This window comes from Elephantulus edwardii, unplaced genomic scaffold (assembly GCF_000299155.1).
Source record: "Elephantulus edwardii isolate Elephantulus edwardi_28Jun2011 unplaced genomic scaffold, EleEdw1.0 scaffold00015, whole genome shotgun sequence".
In the NCBI taxonomy this organism is placed as follows: domain Eukaryota; kingdom Metazoa; phylum Chordata; class Mammalia; order Macroscelidea; family Macroscelididae; genus Elephantulus; species Elephantulus edwardii.
The window spans coordinates 3,937,014-3,956,865 of NW_006399765.1; the positions used below are offsets into that span (position 1 = coordinate 3,937,014).

The following is a 19,852-nucleotide window of genomic DNA, read 5'->3' on the forward strand; positions in this document are numbered from 1 at the left end:
TTTCAGCCAAGACCCGTCTAACATCAGCTACAATATCTCTAGTACCACGACCCCTTCTAAGCCCAGCCTGGACTTCTGGTAGTTCTCTGTTGATGTGCTGTTCCAGTCGTTTTCGGATAATGTTCAGTAAAATCTTGCTTGCATGTGAAATCAGTGAGATTGTTCTGTAGTTTCCACATTCTGTTGGGTCACCTTTCTTTAGGATAGGAACAAATATCGATCTCTTCCAGTCAGTTGGCCAAGTGGTTGTTCTCCAGATTTCTTGGCACAACTTGGAGCAGTATACTGACTGAAAACTACCAGAAATGCAAGCTGGGCTTAGAAGAGGCCATGGTGCTAGAGGCTTTATCACCAATGTCAGATTGGATCTTGGCAGAAAGCAAAAGCACCAGAGGTATATCTGTGTTTCATTGACTATGCAAAGGCATTGATTATGTAAATCACAACAAATTTTGGTTAACCTTGAGGAGGATGGGAATCCCAGAATACTTGATTGTGCTTATGTGAAACCTATACTTGGTCACCAAGTAGTCCTTAGAACAGAGCAGGGAAACACTGCATGGTTCAAAATCAGGAAGGAAGTGCATCAAGGATGTGTCTTGTCTCCATACCTTATTAATCTATGCAGAACTGATCATTCAGGAGGCTGGGCTTTATGAGGAGGAATGTGGATCAGGATTAGAAGAAGACTCATCAACAACTTATATTATGCAGATGACACAACCTTGCTTGCTGAAACTGAAGAGGACCTGAAGCGTTTGCTGCAGAAGGTTGAGGACTGTAGTCTTCAATATGAATTGAAGCTCGACATCAAGAAAACAAAGATTCTCACCATTAAGCTAATTGGCAGCACCATGACTAATAGAGAAGAGATTGCGGTTAACAGTTACAGCTTGCTTCCTTCAAGAGTGATCAAAAGGTTAATTCTTTTGGAAGTCAGTGGCATAGTCAGTACTCCACCACTACAAGTCAAAGCCATCAATTCTTCCTTTGGAATTGAGCTGTCTGGCTGTATCACTGTTGTCACGTTGAAAACAACTCATAGATGACTCTCCACTAGATGTCAGAGGCTGTACATCATCACACAGGAGCTTCCCCCTCTTTCTCTCTTAGAGCTGCTAGCAAACATGAAGAACCAGAGAGGCTCAATTTTGGGTGAGCAGGATAACCTTCTAAGGACATTTCCCGGAGCTTCAGTGACACCTCATCATCAACAAGAGGTCAAAAAACAACTATGAGATATCATGTCACCCAGTAAGAACAGCAAAATTCAACAGAGCAGAAAACAACAAATGCTGGCAAGGTTGTGGAGAAATTGAAATGCTTATTCACTATTGGTGAGAGTGTGAAATGATGCACCCACTCTGGAAGGTTAGTATGGTGCTTTCTCAAAAAGTTGGAAAGAGAAGTAGTGTTTGACCCAGCAGTTTAACTGCTGGGGATATATCCTAAAAAAATTAGAACTGCCACCCAAGCAGATATATGTACACCCGTGTTTATTTCTGCATTATTCACAATAGCAAAGAGATGGAAACAATTCCAGTTTCCATCACCAAATGAATGGATAAGGAAGCTGTGGTATATTCACATGATGAAATAGTATGCAGCACTGAAAAACAAGGAACTCATGACATATACAAAATAGGTGACCCTAGAGGACATTATGCTGCGTGAAATAACTCAGTCAAAAGGACAAACACTGCATAAGGTCACTGTTATAGAACAGCACTGACATGGGGGTTGGGAGGAAACTAAGAAAAGACAGGATAAATAATATACACTGCATTGAAACAGATGAGAGAAAGAACTTCTTAAAAGGAATATATGATTAGGTATTATTTGCCTGACAATAGTCTAGAATAAAAGCTGCACAGTAAAGTGGACTGGGGTGGGCGAATTGTGCAATAACAAAAGCATTTTTTTTCAAAGAGAAAAGTAAACTGGAGAGGGTGGGCAGGGAGGAAAATGGACAAGAATGAATGAATGCAAATCCAAGTTCTCCATAACTTTCATTAAAACCTCAATAAAAAATATTTTAAAAAAGACCTATGAGTCAAGTGAGGTAAGTTTTCCTCTAAGTTCCTCAGTTTTCATCATGTTCTCAAAATCATATAGTGCTTTTGCTTCATGAAATTGTTCATAGATGCTCCTGGTATGCCGTCGATTCTCACTAAATGAATGGAGGCTCCTTTTGTTTTTGCTCCTAGACTTCACAAGTCAGCATGAAGACAGGGAAAGGCTATTTGCCTTGTATGTTCAAGCATAGAATCAAGCATAAGCATCAGCCAAAAGGACAAGTGGCAAAGTCTCAGGCTGCAGCATTGAGAGAACATCCCTCACCTGCTATCTAAGTGATCATGGCTCTAAGTTCTTTTCAAGGCAGTGATCAAGGTGATTCCTGAGGAGAAAGCACAGTGCGTCCTACCAGATGTTTAAAATCCCCCAGGAAATGAGCCATGAACCTAATTTCTGCTGTAACGTTTCTTTGCATAGTCATGGAGGAGCAAAGTGTAGCTTATAATCACCCAGACCCACGCAGAGCAGCCATGGTCCAGTGGCAGGGCCTTCAGACAATGTGCTCTTGGTGCTTTTTATCCACAAATGAGAACATGGTTTGCCTAAATCTCAGTGAAATGATCAGTGTTTTAATATACTATTCTAGCAACTTGGGCTTCAGCATAAGCAGTGATCCTCTTGATAGTATAGCACAGGACAAGGTTTCAACCTGTTGGGGTCAACTTGATGCCAGATAACAACAACAACATCAACAATAAAAACAACATCAATTCTTACACTCTGTAGAACACTCTGAATGGAATTAAGTATTTTCTCTGTTTCTCAAGTTCATGAACTTATGCTGAAAGATGGGAAATCAACTGCCAAATGTCAAAGAGGGAATATGTGTGGTGGTACCATAAGTAGTTTCTTCTGCTCAAGTGACCCATCAGTGTTTACATGTGTGCCTATGAAGATTCATGAATTTTACTCACAAGGATATATTGTTGTTATTGCTATGTTCAATCACGTCATCTGTGATTCATAGCAAACCTATGTACAACAGCCATGAAGCCTGCCCTATTCTGAGATAGTCTCACTGACTCTGACACATCTAATCCCATCGCCACAGTTAATGTGTCAATCCATTTCATCTCGGGTCTTCCTCTCCTGCGCTGTCTTTCCACCCTTCCAAGTTTTTCTCCAGGAATTGTTCCCTCCTGGCCACATGTGAGACGGAACTTCAAAATCTTTGCCTCCAAGGAGAATCTTGGTTTTACCCTCTCCAAGACAGACCTATTTGTTCAACTGGCTGTCCATGATATGTTCAATAATCTTCTCCAGCACCATAACTCAAAAGCACCAATTCTTGTTCTTTCATCCTTAGTCATTGTCCAGCTCACTGATGCACAGTAGAAGCAACAGTATTCAACTAGTTAATTCATTTCTAAAGTCTCTTGTTGCATAAGGACATAGATCATAGATATGTTTCTTGAGTGAGGCAGAGGCCCGTTTCTTTGGGGAAGATGTGAAGTCAATATAAATACATTTCAATAGCACCCAAGAGGCTCCCAGGCTTTAATAACCCCTTTATTATGACTATAGAATCTAGTTAGGAAATGATAACAGAAGAGGTCATATTGTTCTTGTTCTTAAATAAAATTTCCAAGTCTAGCAAAGGAGAAGACAAAAGAGGAAATGTCTAGAATATAGCAAGTGACAAGATAAAATAAAATTCTGGAGAAGCCATCGTTAATGGGACAAGCGAATTAGCGTTAGTTCTGTTTCAAATGGAGAAGTGTGATTATTAATGTCTAAAGAAGAGCCATGAGAAATGTTACAAAGTAGAGGTAAGTAAAGAAAGAAGAATGTGTGCAAACCCAGGAAGCAATCCAACTCATTCACTTCAATCTCAAATAACGGTATTGCAAGAGTGCAGAATGTCCATTGAGAGAGTGACAAGCAAAAGACCCAGAAGTGTAATCTCTTGGTTGTACATAGCTGACCTTCCAGCAAGTTTTCAGAGGCAGTTAATTGCATGAGAGAGTTGACTACCTATCTTTCTCCCCCAGACCAGCTGGTGGATTTGAACCATGTGTCTCTGAGTTGACAATGCAAGTCCTTACTACTAGATCACTAGATCTAGGATATGCAATCTGAACATGAAGAAATTACAGTGAAGATTGTGTTGAACTGTTGACGATGTAATTCGTAGTGATAGTTAGAGAGCCGTTTAATGTTTACATAAATTGGTGTTTCAGAAAGGTAAATCCATCATTATAAAAGATGAGTGGCTATGTGTTTGAAAGGAAGGCAGAGTAATCAATAAGAAAGCTATTGCAATACTCCTAGGGAACAATTTGAAGCGACAGAAGAGATAGAAGTCATAACACATATTAGAAAAGGTAAAATACCCATAGAAGCTTTAGTAACTGAACATGAGGTCAAGTGAAGAAGAAAAAGGATTTTCTGTGACAACACTCTGGGCTTCTACCAATGACTTTCCCTACCTGTTTCCTTTTGAAGTTTCTAATCACAGGTGATATTGTTCCCAGAAGGCACAAGGCAAACTCACATTTTATTTTAATTTTTTTGAAGAATGTTAGCATGAAAAAAATGAGAGAAAATCCAGCCTATCATTTCATAAGCACTCAATCTGAGGCCAATAAAGAAAACATCTTACTAATATAGGTGTTCAGAAAGTGAAAGGAGCCAGCCACATTTCTTATTCTCTGTGTCTCAATTCTTACAGACATAGTGTTGAGTCATGGATGAATGGCTCTTAGCCATCTTGTTTCAGTGATGTGAGCAGAGTCTCTTAATGAAGATGTTCATTGGTTTTTGGTAAGGGTCCAGTGTAAAGTAGCTCTTGAGCTTTCTTTCATCCTCCCTGAACTGGTTAATGGGTGGTTATGAATTTTCAGGAGAAGACATTCACAGAACTTCAAGGTGCAGCGACATAATGTTCTCCACAATCAACTGTCTCAGTTCTACTGCTCTCAAATCAAGTTACATTTTCTCTGAAGTGAGGTAAAATTACCTATATTCTAAAGATGCTATGAGTGCCTGAGAGTCACAAATGGTTAAGTACTTGATTATTAGTGACATGATTGGCAGTTTGAAGCTATCAAAGGTAGCTCAGACAACTAACCTGGAGACCTGCTTCTGTAGATCATGGCCTTGAAAACCTTGTGGAACAGTTATTCTTTATATACATGGAGTTAGCATGAGTTCAAATTGATTCAATGGAAACTAACAACAACAACAGCATGACTGTTGCAGAAAATTTATTAAATTAAAAATATGAAAGCACTGTGCAGGGATGATTCTGTAATTTTAATTACTTTAAAAATATAAAGAAAGCAACTTTGAACCTGTTAAAAAATCAGTTTCACTTGAGTGACAGCTTACAAATCACTTTGGTTTTGTCAGACAATCATTTATTAGCATTAATTACCATTGATTGATGCAAGTAACTTATTACAAAGTCTAAGCACACCATTATTTTATATTGTTTTTCTCTTCACCCACTTTCCCTGTTTAGAATATTTTTTCCCTTTTTTTTCTTCCCCTCATCCCCATTGACTTGGTAGGGCAATAAGACAAGAGAAGAAAAGAAAAGGCTCCAGATCAGCAAAGAGGTGGAGAAACTGTTGCTATATGCAGATGATATGATAATGCACACAGAAAACTACAAGAACTTAATAAAAATACTGTTAGAAGTAGTACACCAATTTAGTAGAGTGGCAGGATACAAGATCAACATACAAAGGTCAGTGGGATTCTTTTATAGTAACTAAGAAAACATAGATACCAAAGCCAGCAAAGCCAACCACAAATTGAGATAGTTGAGAATAAACCTAACTAGATACACAAAAGGCCTTTACAACGAAAACTGCAAAATCCTTCCGTGAGAAACAATAAAAGACCTAATAATTGAAAAATGTTCCCTGTTTGTGGATGTTGTTGCTGTTATGTGCTGTCAAGTCACCTTTGGCCCTACCAGCAGTAGCTCTGAAGCCTGCCCTGTCCTGAGGCAGTTTCACCGATTAATCTCATCTGGAGTCTTCCTCTCCTGACCTTTCCCTCCACCCTTCAGATCATGATGTCTTTCTCCAAGAACTGGTCCCTCTTGGCCATGTGCCCAAAGTACGTGAGGTGGAGCTTCAAAATCCTAGCCTCTGTGGTGAAACTTGTTTATAGCTAGGAAGTCTTAATATAGTGATCATGACAATCCTACGAAAAGCAATCTACATGTTTAATGGAATTCCAATCCATATACCAAATTCATTTTTTAAAGAGATAGAAAGGGCAATAGGCAAGTTTATTTGGAGAGGAACAAGAACTCGAAAAAACAAACCATTGCTAAAAAATTAGAATGACATAAGTGGCAGAGTACTCCCAGATCTCAAAACCTACTACACAGCTGTAATAACCAAAACAGCATGGTTCTGACACAATACAGGCACAGGCCAATGGAATAGAATAGACAACCCAGAAATTAATCCATCCATCTACAGTCAGCTGATATTAGACAAGGAAATACAGCGTTACAAATGGGGAAACAACAACCTCTTCAACAAATGGTGCTGGCAAAACTGGACTGCTACCTGCAGAAAGCCGAAGCAGGATGCACACCTGTCACCTTACAGAAAAATTAACCCAGAGTGTATGAGAGACCTGGGATAAAGCTTCAAACCATAAAAATCATGAGACAAAGTGGGGCCAAACTTAGAAGGCCTAGACCCTGGTATAAAAAACTGACAATTACAGACAGACATACACAATTGGGCGAGGATAAAAATGATGAATGGTACTGTCTAAAGTGTAAATCCATGTATGCTTCTAAGCGTTTTTTTTTCACCAGGGTGAAAAGAAAACCTTCTTACTGGGGAAAAAACCGGTCTCATAAGAAAAGTTTACAGGATCTTAGTGGGCCTCCACAAGAAAAGGACTGATAACTCAATACATTTGAGTGGCCAACACACACATGAAGAAATGCTCGAATTCACAAACAGAGATGTGTACAGTAATGTTCATAGCTGCATTATTCACCATCACAAGAACATGGAAACAGCTCAAATGTCTAACCACAAATGAATGGATTGAGAAATTATGGCACATTCACACAATGGAATATACACATCACCTAGGAGTAACGATTTGGAAAATTACTCTATAACTTGGGAGGGACTGGAGAGCATTCTGCTGAGTGAATGAACTCAGTCCCATGAGGACAAATTCTGTATAAGACCAGTATTGTAGAAATAGAAAGATAACTAGTAAAACATGTATGAGGCTCCAAGGGGAAGAGGGGAGGAGCAGAGGGGTGAGGATGGCAGGGGGGAAATCATCAGGTCTCACAATTCGATGGGTGGCGGAACGAGTTGGTACAGGAAATGGGAAAGATCTGGTGGGGATCTGGAAAGACAGAGCAATGATGGGCATAGTTCAAGGTTTATTCATTTTATAAAATATAATGAAAAGTAATGATTGTTTGAAACACAATGCGAATGAAGGATAGTGGGAAACCCAGTGCATACAACCTTTGTAAGGAATCCAATACACATGATCTGGAGAGAGGAGGTCAAGCAAGAGACAGAGGCCTGACTAAGAGTTTGTGGTCGTAGCCGGATCAGCTTTGATTGTGGTAGCAGAAGTAGATTTGGCTTTTGTTGCCTCCCCTCCCGGTGTTGCTGTCAGGGTCCCAGAAGGTTTAGTGGCTTCTGCTGTGGTCAATACTACGACGTCGGTAGAGTTCGCACTGTCACACGCAAAACCAAAAGAGTTGGGGATGACACAGCATATTTTGTCTTTTGGACAATTTGAAGGAGTTCTTTTTTGTATTTCTCCAGTTCTACACTGCTTCCTGCAATTCCCTTTCTTGTTGTTACACTTTGTCACATACCAGCCCCCTGCATGAAGGAATGACATAGTTCATTAGACAAGAGATACTCATCATGGACAGAACACAACAATCTTTGATTCTTGAGCAGCATTTTGTCAAGTCCCTTACCAGTTAATTGATTATATATCTCCTAATCATAAAAACCTGTTCTGTTGGCAGTGATTAAATGAGATTTTTGTCAACACACCCCCACACACAAAATTTTAGATACATTCATGGGTCTTTAATTCTTTAAGACAGAATTCTGTATCTGAATAACCAGGGACCAATTTCCCATTACATTAAATGAAAACTACTGGATACATCATTAAAAGACATAAATGAAGAATATTTAGCCGGTTTTCTAAAAGACAGCTATCATATTCTTAAACATCTAAGTAGAAGCAAATAATTGCCATTTACAAGTGTTAAATGCTGAAATCACTGCTTTGTTGCTTTCAGCATTATTCAAAATATGTATGACTTTTGTATTCTCTTGGAGGATTTTCAAAATATATGCACACATTTCTGGAGTCCTACAAATTATATTTGGATTATAACTGTGGAGTTGTTTATGTGCTGTTTGGCTAATAATGTATCATATCATGAAAAACCAAATTTTAAAAGTGACCTCTATACAAATACATTTGTACTCTAAAGATAGTCACTATATTATCTATATCTCTCTCTGTATCTATCTACCTACCCATCTATCATCTATCTAGAGAGCTGTCGTGGCCTAGTGGGTAAAATATTGCACTGCCACGCCAAAGGCAGCTGGTTGGAATCCACAGGCTGTTCTGAGGGAGAATTGTGGGTAGTCTCCTCCCATGTGATTTACAGGCTTTGGAAACTTGCTGGAGGGTCAGCTCTGAGTCGATTCTGACTCAAAGCCACGTACCATATGTGCCTATATGGGAACTCTGGTGGCTGGTGTAGGAATTACACTGCTAACTCAAAGCCTGTTCCTCTCGGGGTGGACATGGACAATCTCTTTCCTCGTGACTTACAACCTCAGAGAATCCATTGGAGGGTCAGCTATGAGCTGGTTCTGACTGTGAACTGGTTCCAACTCGATGGCAATGAAATGAGAGAGAAGTCTTTATAAGTGCACCCCGGTGTCACAGTGGTTAAAGCAGTCATTTCTTAACTAAACGGTTGGTAGATTGAACCCACCAGTTGCTCCGTGGGAGAAAGATGTGGTGATCACTACCTGGGAAGAGCTCGATGTGGGTGAAGAACCAAACGAGCATCCAACTTCTGTTGTTCCCACTACTTTATACTCTACCTCTTCCTCTCTTCAACCTCAAGGGCTCTTCAGAGTGGTCCTTGGCCTTACACTTCCTTCTCACCCCCTCACTCTATTAATCATTCCATCTTCACTGTCCCAAACATCTCCATGGGGATGAGCCCAGGTCTATGTGGATGAAAATCTCAGATCAAGTCTCCTTTTTATTCTGATCACCTCGGGCCCTGGTGTTTTTCAGATTCTTCCTCCCAGATGTCCTTTCCAAGTGCTCTAGCTCTAATATCAGTAGATTTTTTAGGAAAATGGATTAATATCATAGAATAACTCACAATTGTTTGTGTTTGGGTGTTTCGATTTATTAAGTGGATGCCAGGCAAGTGTGTGGTATATGTTATCAATGCACCAGAAGCAGGAGAAAACGAGCAAGGTAAACTCATAGAAACTCATAGAATTTCAAGGAATCAGTAGGTGATTTTCTGAGGCAGCCCTCATAAATTCCCTCTTATCGTTGGTTCAACATCTTCTAGAGAACAGAAGCAAATCTCCCTAGAGACAGATGGTGAAGTTTTTATACAACTCTCTGCCTATTAAAAAGTTCTAATATTAGTTGTTCACATTGTATCATAACTTAGAGACTGAGTCCAGTTTAAAAACCAACAAACATAAAAACAGGAAACTCAGGTGGACAGATATTCTAAGGTAATAGAAGAATGCAGAGAAAAAAAATTTACTATCACAAATATGAAAATTCTGTGCCTCCAAAATTTTTCAGAAACAACTAATGTATTAGGAGTCATTTGTAAAAAGTATAAAATAGGGTAATTTTTTAAATTAATTTGCCAAGAGAATGTAAAATAACTACAAAATCAATTCTTATAAGTTTGTATAAACAACAAATTCATCACAATTCTTTCATATGCTGGTAGGAACGATTTGGCTAATTGAAACTATTTGACTAGTACTAAACATGTGCACATTTCTTATGATACTCCATAATTATTTTCCCCCAATAATTCTTTGAATGAAAATGGAGCTTCTAAAATTTACCTGTGCACTTATAATGATGTGTTGTCAAGACTGCACAATCATTTGTATAATAGCATAATTTGGGAAACATCCAAATAACACAAAATAAGGGGTTCTCCAAGTTTATATTTTGACGAAACTATGACTGTATTTTAGCATGTACTGCAAATGGAATTTTCAAGAAACATGTCAAGATATTTGAAAATATTCCAGACACAGTGTTATGTTCATTAAGTAAGTTAGAAACATAGATATTCCTTGATCACAATATAGAACACATAAATAGTGATGAATTGCAGCCCAATTTTCTATTTTCAAAGTACTTTCAACGAGCTTGATTTAAATTTATAAATATATAGAATTAATCCAAATGACGGAAACAGAGTGCAAGTGTGACACAGGGCTTACAGTAGTACTAAACTTCCCCCTATGTCAATCGGAATAATTTTCTTTCCCCTGTCAATAAGACCGTACTATAGGTATGTAAAAATTGCTCTGCCAAACCTATTCCAACATCCAAGGATAAAAGTGATGAGAAAATGTCCTTGTAGGATCAAGATTTGGAGAAGACCTGCTACTGCATTAGGTAATAGCACACAAACTGAAATGAGGTAGAGCTAGTCCGGGATGCCTATGATAGGACATGAGAAGTTTGGGATATCGAGACAGCTTGCCTTTTGAGGTGACCATAGGCTTCGCAGTGTCCTGCCCCAATCAGAGACCCCAATCACAGATTCTGTTCTGTAGTAAGAGCTTTGAGGACTCTTGGAAAAGAAGACAAGGAAAGAGCTTAGTGTTCCCTTCCTTGTGAAAATGCTCCCCAAGTTCCAGAGACAGCTTGACTGTGTGTACATGATCTGATTCCTGGTCAATGTTTCTTCTTCCCCAAGGTTCTGATTACCTGAGATCAAATGAGCCAGGAGCATAAAGATTGCTAGGATGAGTAATAAGGACTTCATGGCTTCTGTAAAAGAGTTGGCAGTGGGTTGTCTGGCATCCAGAAATCTCTATTGGGAATGCCTCTGAACACAGGTCCTTATTGTCCTTGCTGTAATAGTCTGTTCATCCATCTGCCTCTTCCCCAAGATGTGAAGGCTAAAAATTCTTTTCTGTGTACCAGTCCTGTACACAAAGACCTAAGCAACTGTTGGTTGAATGAACAAGGTAATATCTTGTTGATGATCTGAGATCTTAAAAAGATTTTTTAAAGAACTGTGAGTTGATTGAAAGTTCACAAAGAAATTGGTTTTTCATTCATGCATTTATACATGTTATGTTCTTTTTCTTTCTCTTCCTCCCTATTTAATGCATAAAAAAGATTTTAAAAAGAAATTATTGCCCAAAGAGAGATGTTGGAGGATGTATTTTGCTTCATGTGAGTTCATCAGTTAGAGACTCATAAAATGCAGTACATGATTCATGTGATTTAATGCCCTGTGTCTGTTAAACTGATACACCAGTAAGTCACTACAGCACTTTTAGCAACAGCCAAAGGGTGGTGGAAACAAAGAAAATGACCATCAGCAGATGAATGGGTAAACAAATGGAGTACATACATGTAATGACATGCTGCTCATAAATAGATAGTAAGTCTTCAAACATGCCACAAATTGGATGAATTTTGAAAACATTACCCTGTCAGTAATACAAGCATGGAAACTATGCTCTCCCATTATGAAATGAGCAAATTTATAGAAATCAAAGAATAATAGATGTTACCAAGGGCAGGGAGCAGGAAGAGAGAAGGACAGCTTGCCCAGGGGGCAGTGGATTTATGCTAATGAGTCGGATGATTTGGATAAGGATAGTGAGAACGAGCACACAAGTTAAGAACATGGTCAAAATTTACAAAATTGTGCATCTAGAAATTGTTGAGATAGTTTGTTTTTTGTTATGTATATTTTTATCACAATACAAATGGTTCAGCACACTTGTGATGGCATGAAATATCTTTCTAAACTTGTTGAGTGGAACACTAAAATAATTTGTATACTTAGTTGCTCTTGTGAGCCCTTGAGTCAGAACTATGCAATACCTGATCCTCCAGGGGCTTTTAGAGTCTGTAAGTCAAGGGGGAGGAGATTGCCTTATTTCTCTCATGAAGCAGGTGGTGAATTTGCGCCACATTCCTTTGCATTAGTTGCACAATTCTTTACCACTAAACCACTAGATAGAGCATTTCTATCTACACATACATGTGTGTGTGCTTGTGTGTGTGTGTATATAGGAAGTCCTTGCTGGTTTGGTTTTTTTTTTTTAGTCCTTGCTGTTTTGAAGAACTTGACAATAAATAAGGCCTCAGGAATTGATGGAATACCAATTATTGATTGATATATTTCAACAAACAGATGCTACCCTGGATGTGCTCACCAGGTTGTACCATGAAATCTGGAGGACAACTATACCTTGTCAACTGACTGGAAGAGATCAATATTTACTTCCATTTAAAAAAAAAAGGTGACCCAACAGAGTGTGGAAATTTTCATACAATATCACTCATATCACACACAAAATCCTGCTGAAGATTATCCAGAAAAGACTGGAAAAGTACCTTATCAGAGAACTATCAGAAATATAAGCTGGGCTTAGTAGAGGCCATGACACTAGAGACACCGCCAGTGTCAGAGGGATCCTGGCAGAAAGCAAAGAATAGCAGATGGATATCTATCTGTGTTTCATTGACTATTCAAAGGCTTTTGACTGTGTGAATCACAACAAATTGTAGTTATTGAGGAGAGTGGAAATCTCAAAACACTTGATTGTGCTTATGTGAAACCTATACTGGGACCAGGAAGCGGTCCTCGGGGAAACACTGCATGGCTCAAAATCAGGAAGGGAGCGGATCAGGGATGTGTCCTGTCTCCATACATTTTCAATCTATATGCAGAAGAGATCACTTGACAGACTAGGCTTTATGGGGAGGAGTGTGGCTTCAGGAGTGTGGTGAAGTGACTCACCAACAACCTACGTTATTCAGATGACACAGCCTTGCTTGCTGAAACTGAAGAAGACCTGAAGCATGTGCTACAGAAGGTCAAGAACTGTAGTCTTCAATATGAATTGAAGCTGAACATCAAGAAGACAAACATTCTCATCACTGGGCTAATTGGCAGCACCATGATGGACAGAGAAGAGGCTGAGATTGTTAACAGTTACAGCTTGCTTGGCTTCACAATCAACATTCTTGGCACTAACAGGCAGGAAATCAAAAGACGAATCACATCAGGTAAATCTGCTGTCAGGGACCTCTCCAGAGTACTGAGAAGCAACAATTTAAGTCTAGAGCCTAAGGTGCATCTGATCCAGGTCATGGTCTTCACAATTACTTGCTGTGCATCAGAGAGCGGGACAATGACTAAAAATGATAGAAGAAGAATTGATGCCTTTGAGTTGTGATGCTGGAAAACACTGTTGAACATACCATGGGCTGCCAAGAAAACAAATAGGTCTGTTTTAGAAAGGTTGAAACCAAGCTCCATCTCACATATTTTGAGCTTGTGGCCAGGAGAGATTGATCCTTGGAGAAGGACATCATGCTTGGAAGGATGGAGGAACAGCACAGGAGAGGAAGACCCCGCATGAGATGGATTGATACAGTCACTAGGGAAATGGAGGATGGTGTGTCAGAGTCAGTGAGATGGGCTCAGGACAGGGCAGGCTTCAGAGCTGTTGTTTATAAGGTTGTTGTGAGTCGCAGGCAACTTGATGGTACATAACAACAACATATATATTTACTGATAATTCAGATTTATGTTAAAAAGTTAACATAACATCAAGTTGGAACCAACTCATTGCTAAATCTCCAGCTGTTTTTTAGAGGCAGTATAATCACATGAGAGGAGATTACCTATCTTTCTCCCACAGACCAGCCTGTAGATTTGAACTACATCTTTTCTGGTTGGTTGAGCAAGGTGTAGTATATGCGTCATTGTAACACTTCTCTGAATGGAATTGAATCTGAGTCAGGCAGTCAAAGATAGATTAATATGTGCTAAAATTTGTTTTAGGGGCACCATAGATTATAACAAGAAGCCTTAGAATGTAGAGGTTTTGTTTTGTGAGGCAATTTCATTTTTCCCCTTTTCTTTAATAACTTTATTGAGACATAATTGTTGTACACAAAACGGCTTTATTTAATGATGCAATATATGAGACTTCATTATCCTCCACATCCTTATAAATACGTAGATTGGTAGGATTTTTTTAAGTTAGCCATTCAAATGAATATTTTGTGATTTTAACATGCATCTTCTTGTCATTGTTGTTAGATACCATAGAGTCAACCATAACTCACAGTGAACAACAGATCAAACTCTTGTCATATCCTGGACCATTCTCACAAATTGTGCCTATCCATTTTGTTGGAGATCTTTTATCTTTCAATAACTCTCTACTTCCCCCAGATTGATGTCTTTTCCCAAGGATTGGCACTTCCTGAAGACATGTCCAAAGAATATGGGATGAGGTTTCACTGCCTCTTTTCCCAAAGAGCACTCTGATTGTGTTTCTTTCAAGAGTGATTTGTCTGTTCTTTTGGAAGTCAATGGCATAGTCAGTACTCTTCACCAACACTACAAGTCAAAGCCATCAATTCTTCCTTTGGAATTGAATTCACCAGCTGCATCATTGTTGTCGAGGTGGAAGCAGCTCATAGCTGACTCTCCACTAGGTGTTGGATGCTATACACCACATAGGAGCTTGCTCATCTTCCTTTTAGTGATAATAGTGGACTTGAACAACCAGAGAGGCTCAACCTTTGGGTTAGCAGCATAACTCTCTGTGGATGTGCTAACAGCACTATCCGCACCTTCCCCCCATTACCTCATGCACAGCAAAAGACCTATGAAGCAAGCGATGTATGTTCTCCTCTAAGTTCCTCAGCTTTAATGATGGTCTTAAAATCAGATAGTGCTTTTGTTTCCTGAAGTTAATTGTTCATAGATGTTCCTGGTATGTTGAGGGTTCTCACTAAATGAATGGAGGCTCCTTTTGTTTTCCCTCCTAGACTTCACAAGTCAGCTTGAAGACAGGGAAAGACTATTCGCCTCTTATGTTCAAGTATGGGATTAAGCACAAGCATCAGCCAAAAGGACAAGTGGCAAAGTCTCAGGCTGCAGGTTGGTTTTTTTTGTTGTTGTTTTATAGGTGATTTTGTGTGTGTGTGTGTGTGTTTTTTAAATTATAATTATATTTTATTAATTTTCATAAACATTTACAGAGATTTTGGGCTTCCACTCATTCATTGTTGCACTATTCCCTCTACCCTCCTTCCAGTTTGTTCTTGTCCAAATGCCACAGTGCTTGTCAAAGCCAGTTCTGATTAATCTTCTTTGTCAGTGTATCCTTTGCCATTCCCTATCACTCCTCCCTGAGAGAGACTTCACCCTGAGTCATAAGGAAAAGGGGACGGCGTATTCTCTTAGCTACTTCCTGCTGAAAAGGGACGCTGTGGGTTTCAGGGTGAAGATCTTCTCTCACTACTCTAAAGGGCCCCCTTGGCAGTAGGAAACACATAGACTATTATGGAGATTGATTTTGAATTCAGATGCACTCTTATTGATTGTGCTAACAGACTACTTTTTTAAAGTACAAGAATGAATTTTCTCTTCAGAGTACGTCTACAATTAAGAGGTGTATGAACCTGATGTAGATAGATAATGTTAATTGTTGTTGTTGTAGATTGCCTTCAAGTCGAGCACGACACATAGCGACCCTATGAACAAAAGGCCTGAAGCGTCTCCGCAACTAGTGACATTTATCAAAATTCATAGAGTTTCCAGAGGCATGGTGTTTAGGAAGTGGATGCCACTTCTGCTTTCAAATCTGTCGTAGTATGTCATTGTTGTTATGTGCTATTGAGTTTCCTGCGATGTATAGTGACCCTATGTACAGCAGCTTTCGATGTATAGTGACCCTATGTACAGCAGCTCTGGACCCTTCCCTGTCCTGAGCCAGTCTCACTAATTCTTTCAGGCTGCAGTTTTAAGAGAACATTCCTCATCTGCTATCTACGTGATCACGGCTCTAAGTTCTTTTCAAGGCAGTGATCAAGGTGATTCCTGAGGAGAAAGCACAGTGCGTCCTACCAGGCATTTAAAAATTCCCAGAAAGAAAAGAAAAATAATAAATAAATAAAAATAACGCAGAAATGAGTCATGAACCTCATTTCTGCTTTAACTTTTCTTTGCATAGTCATGGAGGAGTGAAGTGTGGCTTATAATCACCCAAACCCACGCAGAGCAGCCATGGTCCAGTGACAGGGCCTTAGGGCAATGTGCTTTTGGTGCTTTTTATGCACAAATCAGAACATGGTATCCCTAAATCTCGAAGAAATGATCAGTGTGTTGTTTTTTTTAAATTTTATTTTATTATTTTTGTGTACGTGTACCGTCAAATCAGATCTGACTGGTACAGGAGGAGATTGTCCCTCCTTCCTCGGCAGAGCATCTGGTGGATTCAAACCATGCGCCTCTGGGATTGTAGTTGTAGCTCCTTGCCACCAGGCCACCAGAGCTCTCCTATGATCAGTGTTTTAATATACTACTCTAGCAAGTTGGGCTTCAGCATAAGCAGTGACAGGACAAGGTTTCCACCTATTGGGATCAATTTGATGGCACCTAACAACAACAATTCTAGCATCCCTTTGAATACTCTGAATGAAATTAGGTCTTTTCTTTGTTGTTCAAGCTCAAAGATAGGAAATCAAGTGCCGAATGTCAAAGAGTGAATATGTGTAGAGGTACCATAAGTGGTTTCTTCTGGTCAAGTTACCCATCAGTGTCTATATGTGTGCTATTGAGTGCTCATGAGGATTCATGAGCTACACTCACAAGAATATGTTGCTGTTATGTGCTGTCAAGTCACATAGTGACTCATAGCGACCCTATGTACAACAGCCCTGACCTGATCCAGTCTCATTGACTCTGAAACATCTTATCCCATAGCCCTAGTTATCGTGTCAATCCATTTTATCAGGGGTTTTCCTCACCTGTGCTGTTGCTCTACCCTTCCAAGCATGATGTACTTCTCCAAGGACTGTTCCCTCCTGGTAACATGCCCAAAGTATATGAGATGGAGCTTCAAAATATTTGTCTCCAAGGATAATCTTCGTTTTACTCTCTCCAAGACAGACCTATTTGTTCAACTGCCTGTCCCTGGTATGTTCAATACTCTTCTCCAACACCACAACTCAAAGGCATCAATTATTCTCTCTCCTTACTCATGGTCCAGTCTCTGATGCAAAATAGAGGCAACAATAGCTAACTAGTTAATTCACTTATCAAATCTCTTGTTGCATAAGGACATAGATGGTAGATATGTTTCTTGAGTGAGACAGAGGCTTGTTTCTTTGAGGAAGATGTAAAGTCAATAAAAATACACTTCAATAGCACCCAAAAGCCTCCCAGCCCTTTAATAATCCCTTTACTAATGAATATAGAAACTAGTTAGGGAATGATAACAGAAGAGGACATTGTTCTTGTTCTTGAACAAAATTTCCAACTCTAGTAGAGTAGAAAACATATAAACAGATTTCTAGAATATAGCAAGTGACATGAAAAAATAAAATTCTGGGGGTGTGGGCGCGCGGGAGGGAGCTGGGCCAGCCCGGCGGGGCGCTCGGGAACGCTGGGTCCCAGTGACGCCGCCCTCTGTCGGTGCGGCAGACACGAGCTCGCCGCCACTAGGCGACTAGGCTGGTGCCGCTTGGAAGCCGAGGCGCAGATTCCTCTGGAATAAGCAGGATTGCAGATGGAGTGAGTGGAATTTTTTCTGATCATTGTTACAGCGTCTGCTCCATAAGACAGCCGGATTTAAAATATTTTGACAACAAAGATGATGAATCTGATACAGAGGCATCAAATGACTTGCAAAAACTTACAGATGGAATCAAGGCCAGAAACCGAAATCAGAATTACCTGGTCCCCAGTCCTGTACTTAGGATTCTAGACCACACTGCCTTTGCTACAGAAAAATCAACGAATATTGAAATTTATGATGAAGAATGTGACTCACCTGAATCCGTTAATCAGCAGACCCAAGAGGAGAGCCCTATAGAAGTTCACACCGCTGAAGATGTTCCAATAGCTTCAGAGGTCCATGCAATCTCTGAGGATTATGACCTAGAGACAGAAAACAATTCTTCTGAGAGTCTCCACGACCAGACTGACGAAGAGCCACCAGCTAAACTCTGTAAAATTCTTGACAAGAACCAGACTTTGAATGTGACTGCCCAGCAGAAATGGCCTTTGCTCAGAGCTAATAGCAGCGGCCTCTATAAATGCTAACTTTGTGAGTTCAACAGCAAATATTTTTTTGATTTAAAGCAGCGTATGATCCTGAAGCATAAGCGTACTGATTCAAATGTCTGTCGAGTCTGCAAAGAAAGTTTCTCTACCAACATGCTTCTGATTGAGCACGCCAAACTCCACGAGGAGGACCCATATATTTGTAAATATTGTGACTATAAAACAGTCATTTTCGAGAACCTCAGCCAGCACATTGCGGACACTCATTTCAGTGACCACCTCTATTGGTGTGAGCAGTGTGAGGTGCTGTTCTCCTCGAGCAGTGAACAGTGAGCTCTACTTACATTTCCAGGAGCACTGCTGTGATGAGCAGTACTTGTGTTAGTTCTGTGAACATGAGACGAATGATCCAGAAGATTTGCATAGCCACGTGGGAAATGAGCATGCATGTAAACTAATAGAGCTAAGTGATAAATATAACAATGGAGAACATGGACAATACAGCCTGTTAAGCAAAATTACCCTTGACAAATGTAAAAACGTCTTCATGTGTCAAGTGTGTGGCTTCCGGAGTAGACTTCATACCAATGTGAACAGGCATGTGGCTATTGAACACACTAAAATTTTCCCTCACGTGTGCGATGATTGTGGGAAAGGCTTCTCGCGTATGCTAGAATATTGCAAGCGTTTAAATTCACATTTATCTGAGGGAATTTACTTATGTCAGTATTGTGAATATTCAACAGGACAAATTGAAGATCTTAAAATTAATTTAGATTTTAAACATTCAGCTGACTTACCTCACAAATGCAGTGATTGCTTGATGAGGTTTGGAAATGAAAGAGAATTAATAAGTCACCTTCCGGTTCATGAGACAACTTGATTGTCTTTTGTATTTATCTTACATAATGTCAATGTAAAATAAAATACTACAACTGATTTTTTGGACATAATAAAATGTATCACTTTAAAGATAAAAAAAAGAAAAAATTCTGGAGAAGTCTTCATTCATGGAACAAGAGAGGCAGTATTAGTTCTGTTTTCAATGGAGAAATGTGGTTATAAAGTTTTAAAGGAGAACCATGAGAAATTTTACAAAGTAGAGGTAAGCAAATAAAGAAGAATATGTGCAAAAACTCAAAACAATGAAACAATCTAATTTATTAACTTCAATATCAAATGATGTCTATTGGGAGAGTGACAAGAAATACACCCAGAAGTGTAATCTGTTGTAGTGCATCATTGATTTATGATTGACTCATATCTGACCTTCCAGCAGATTTTCAGAGGCAGTTAATTGCATGAGAGTTGACTGCCTATATTTCTCCCCCAGACCAGCTGGTGGGTTTGAACCATGTGTCCTTGAGTTGACAATGCAAGTCCTTACCACTAGGTTAGCAGATCTAAGACATGCAATCTGAACATGAGGAAATAACAATTAATATTGGA

The 19,852-nt window shown here is 39.5% G+C and overlaps 1 pseudogene; it reads left to right on the forward strand.

The window, feature by feature from the left end:
• The window catches only part of LOC102866397, a 26,348-nt pseudogene extending 7,062 nt beyond the window's left edge, over positions 1-19,286 (forward strand).
• The last annotated feature ends 566 nt before the right edge of the window (positions 19,287-19,852 follow it).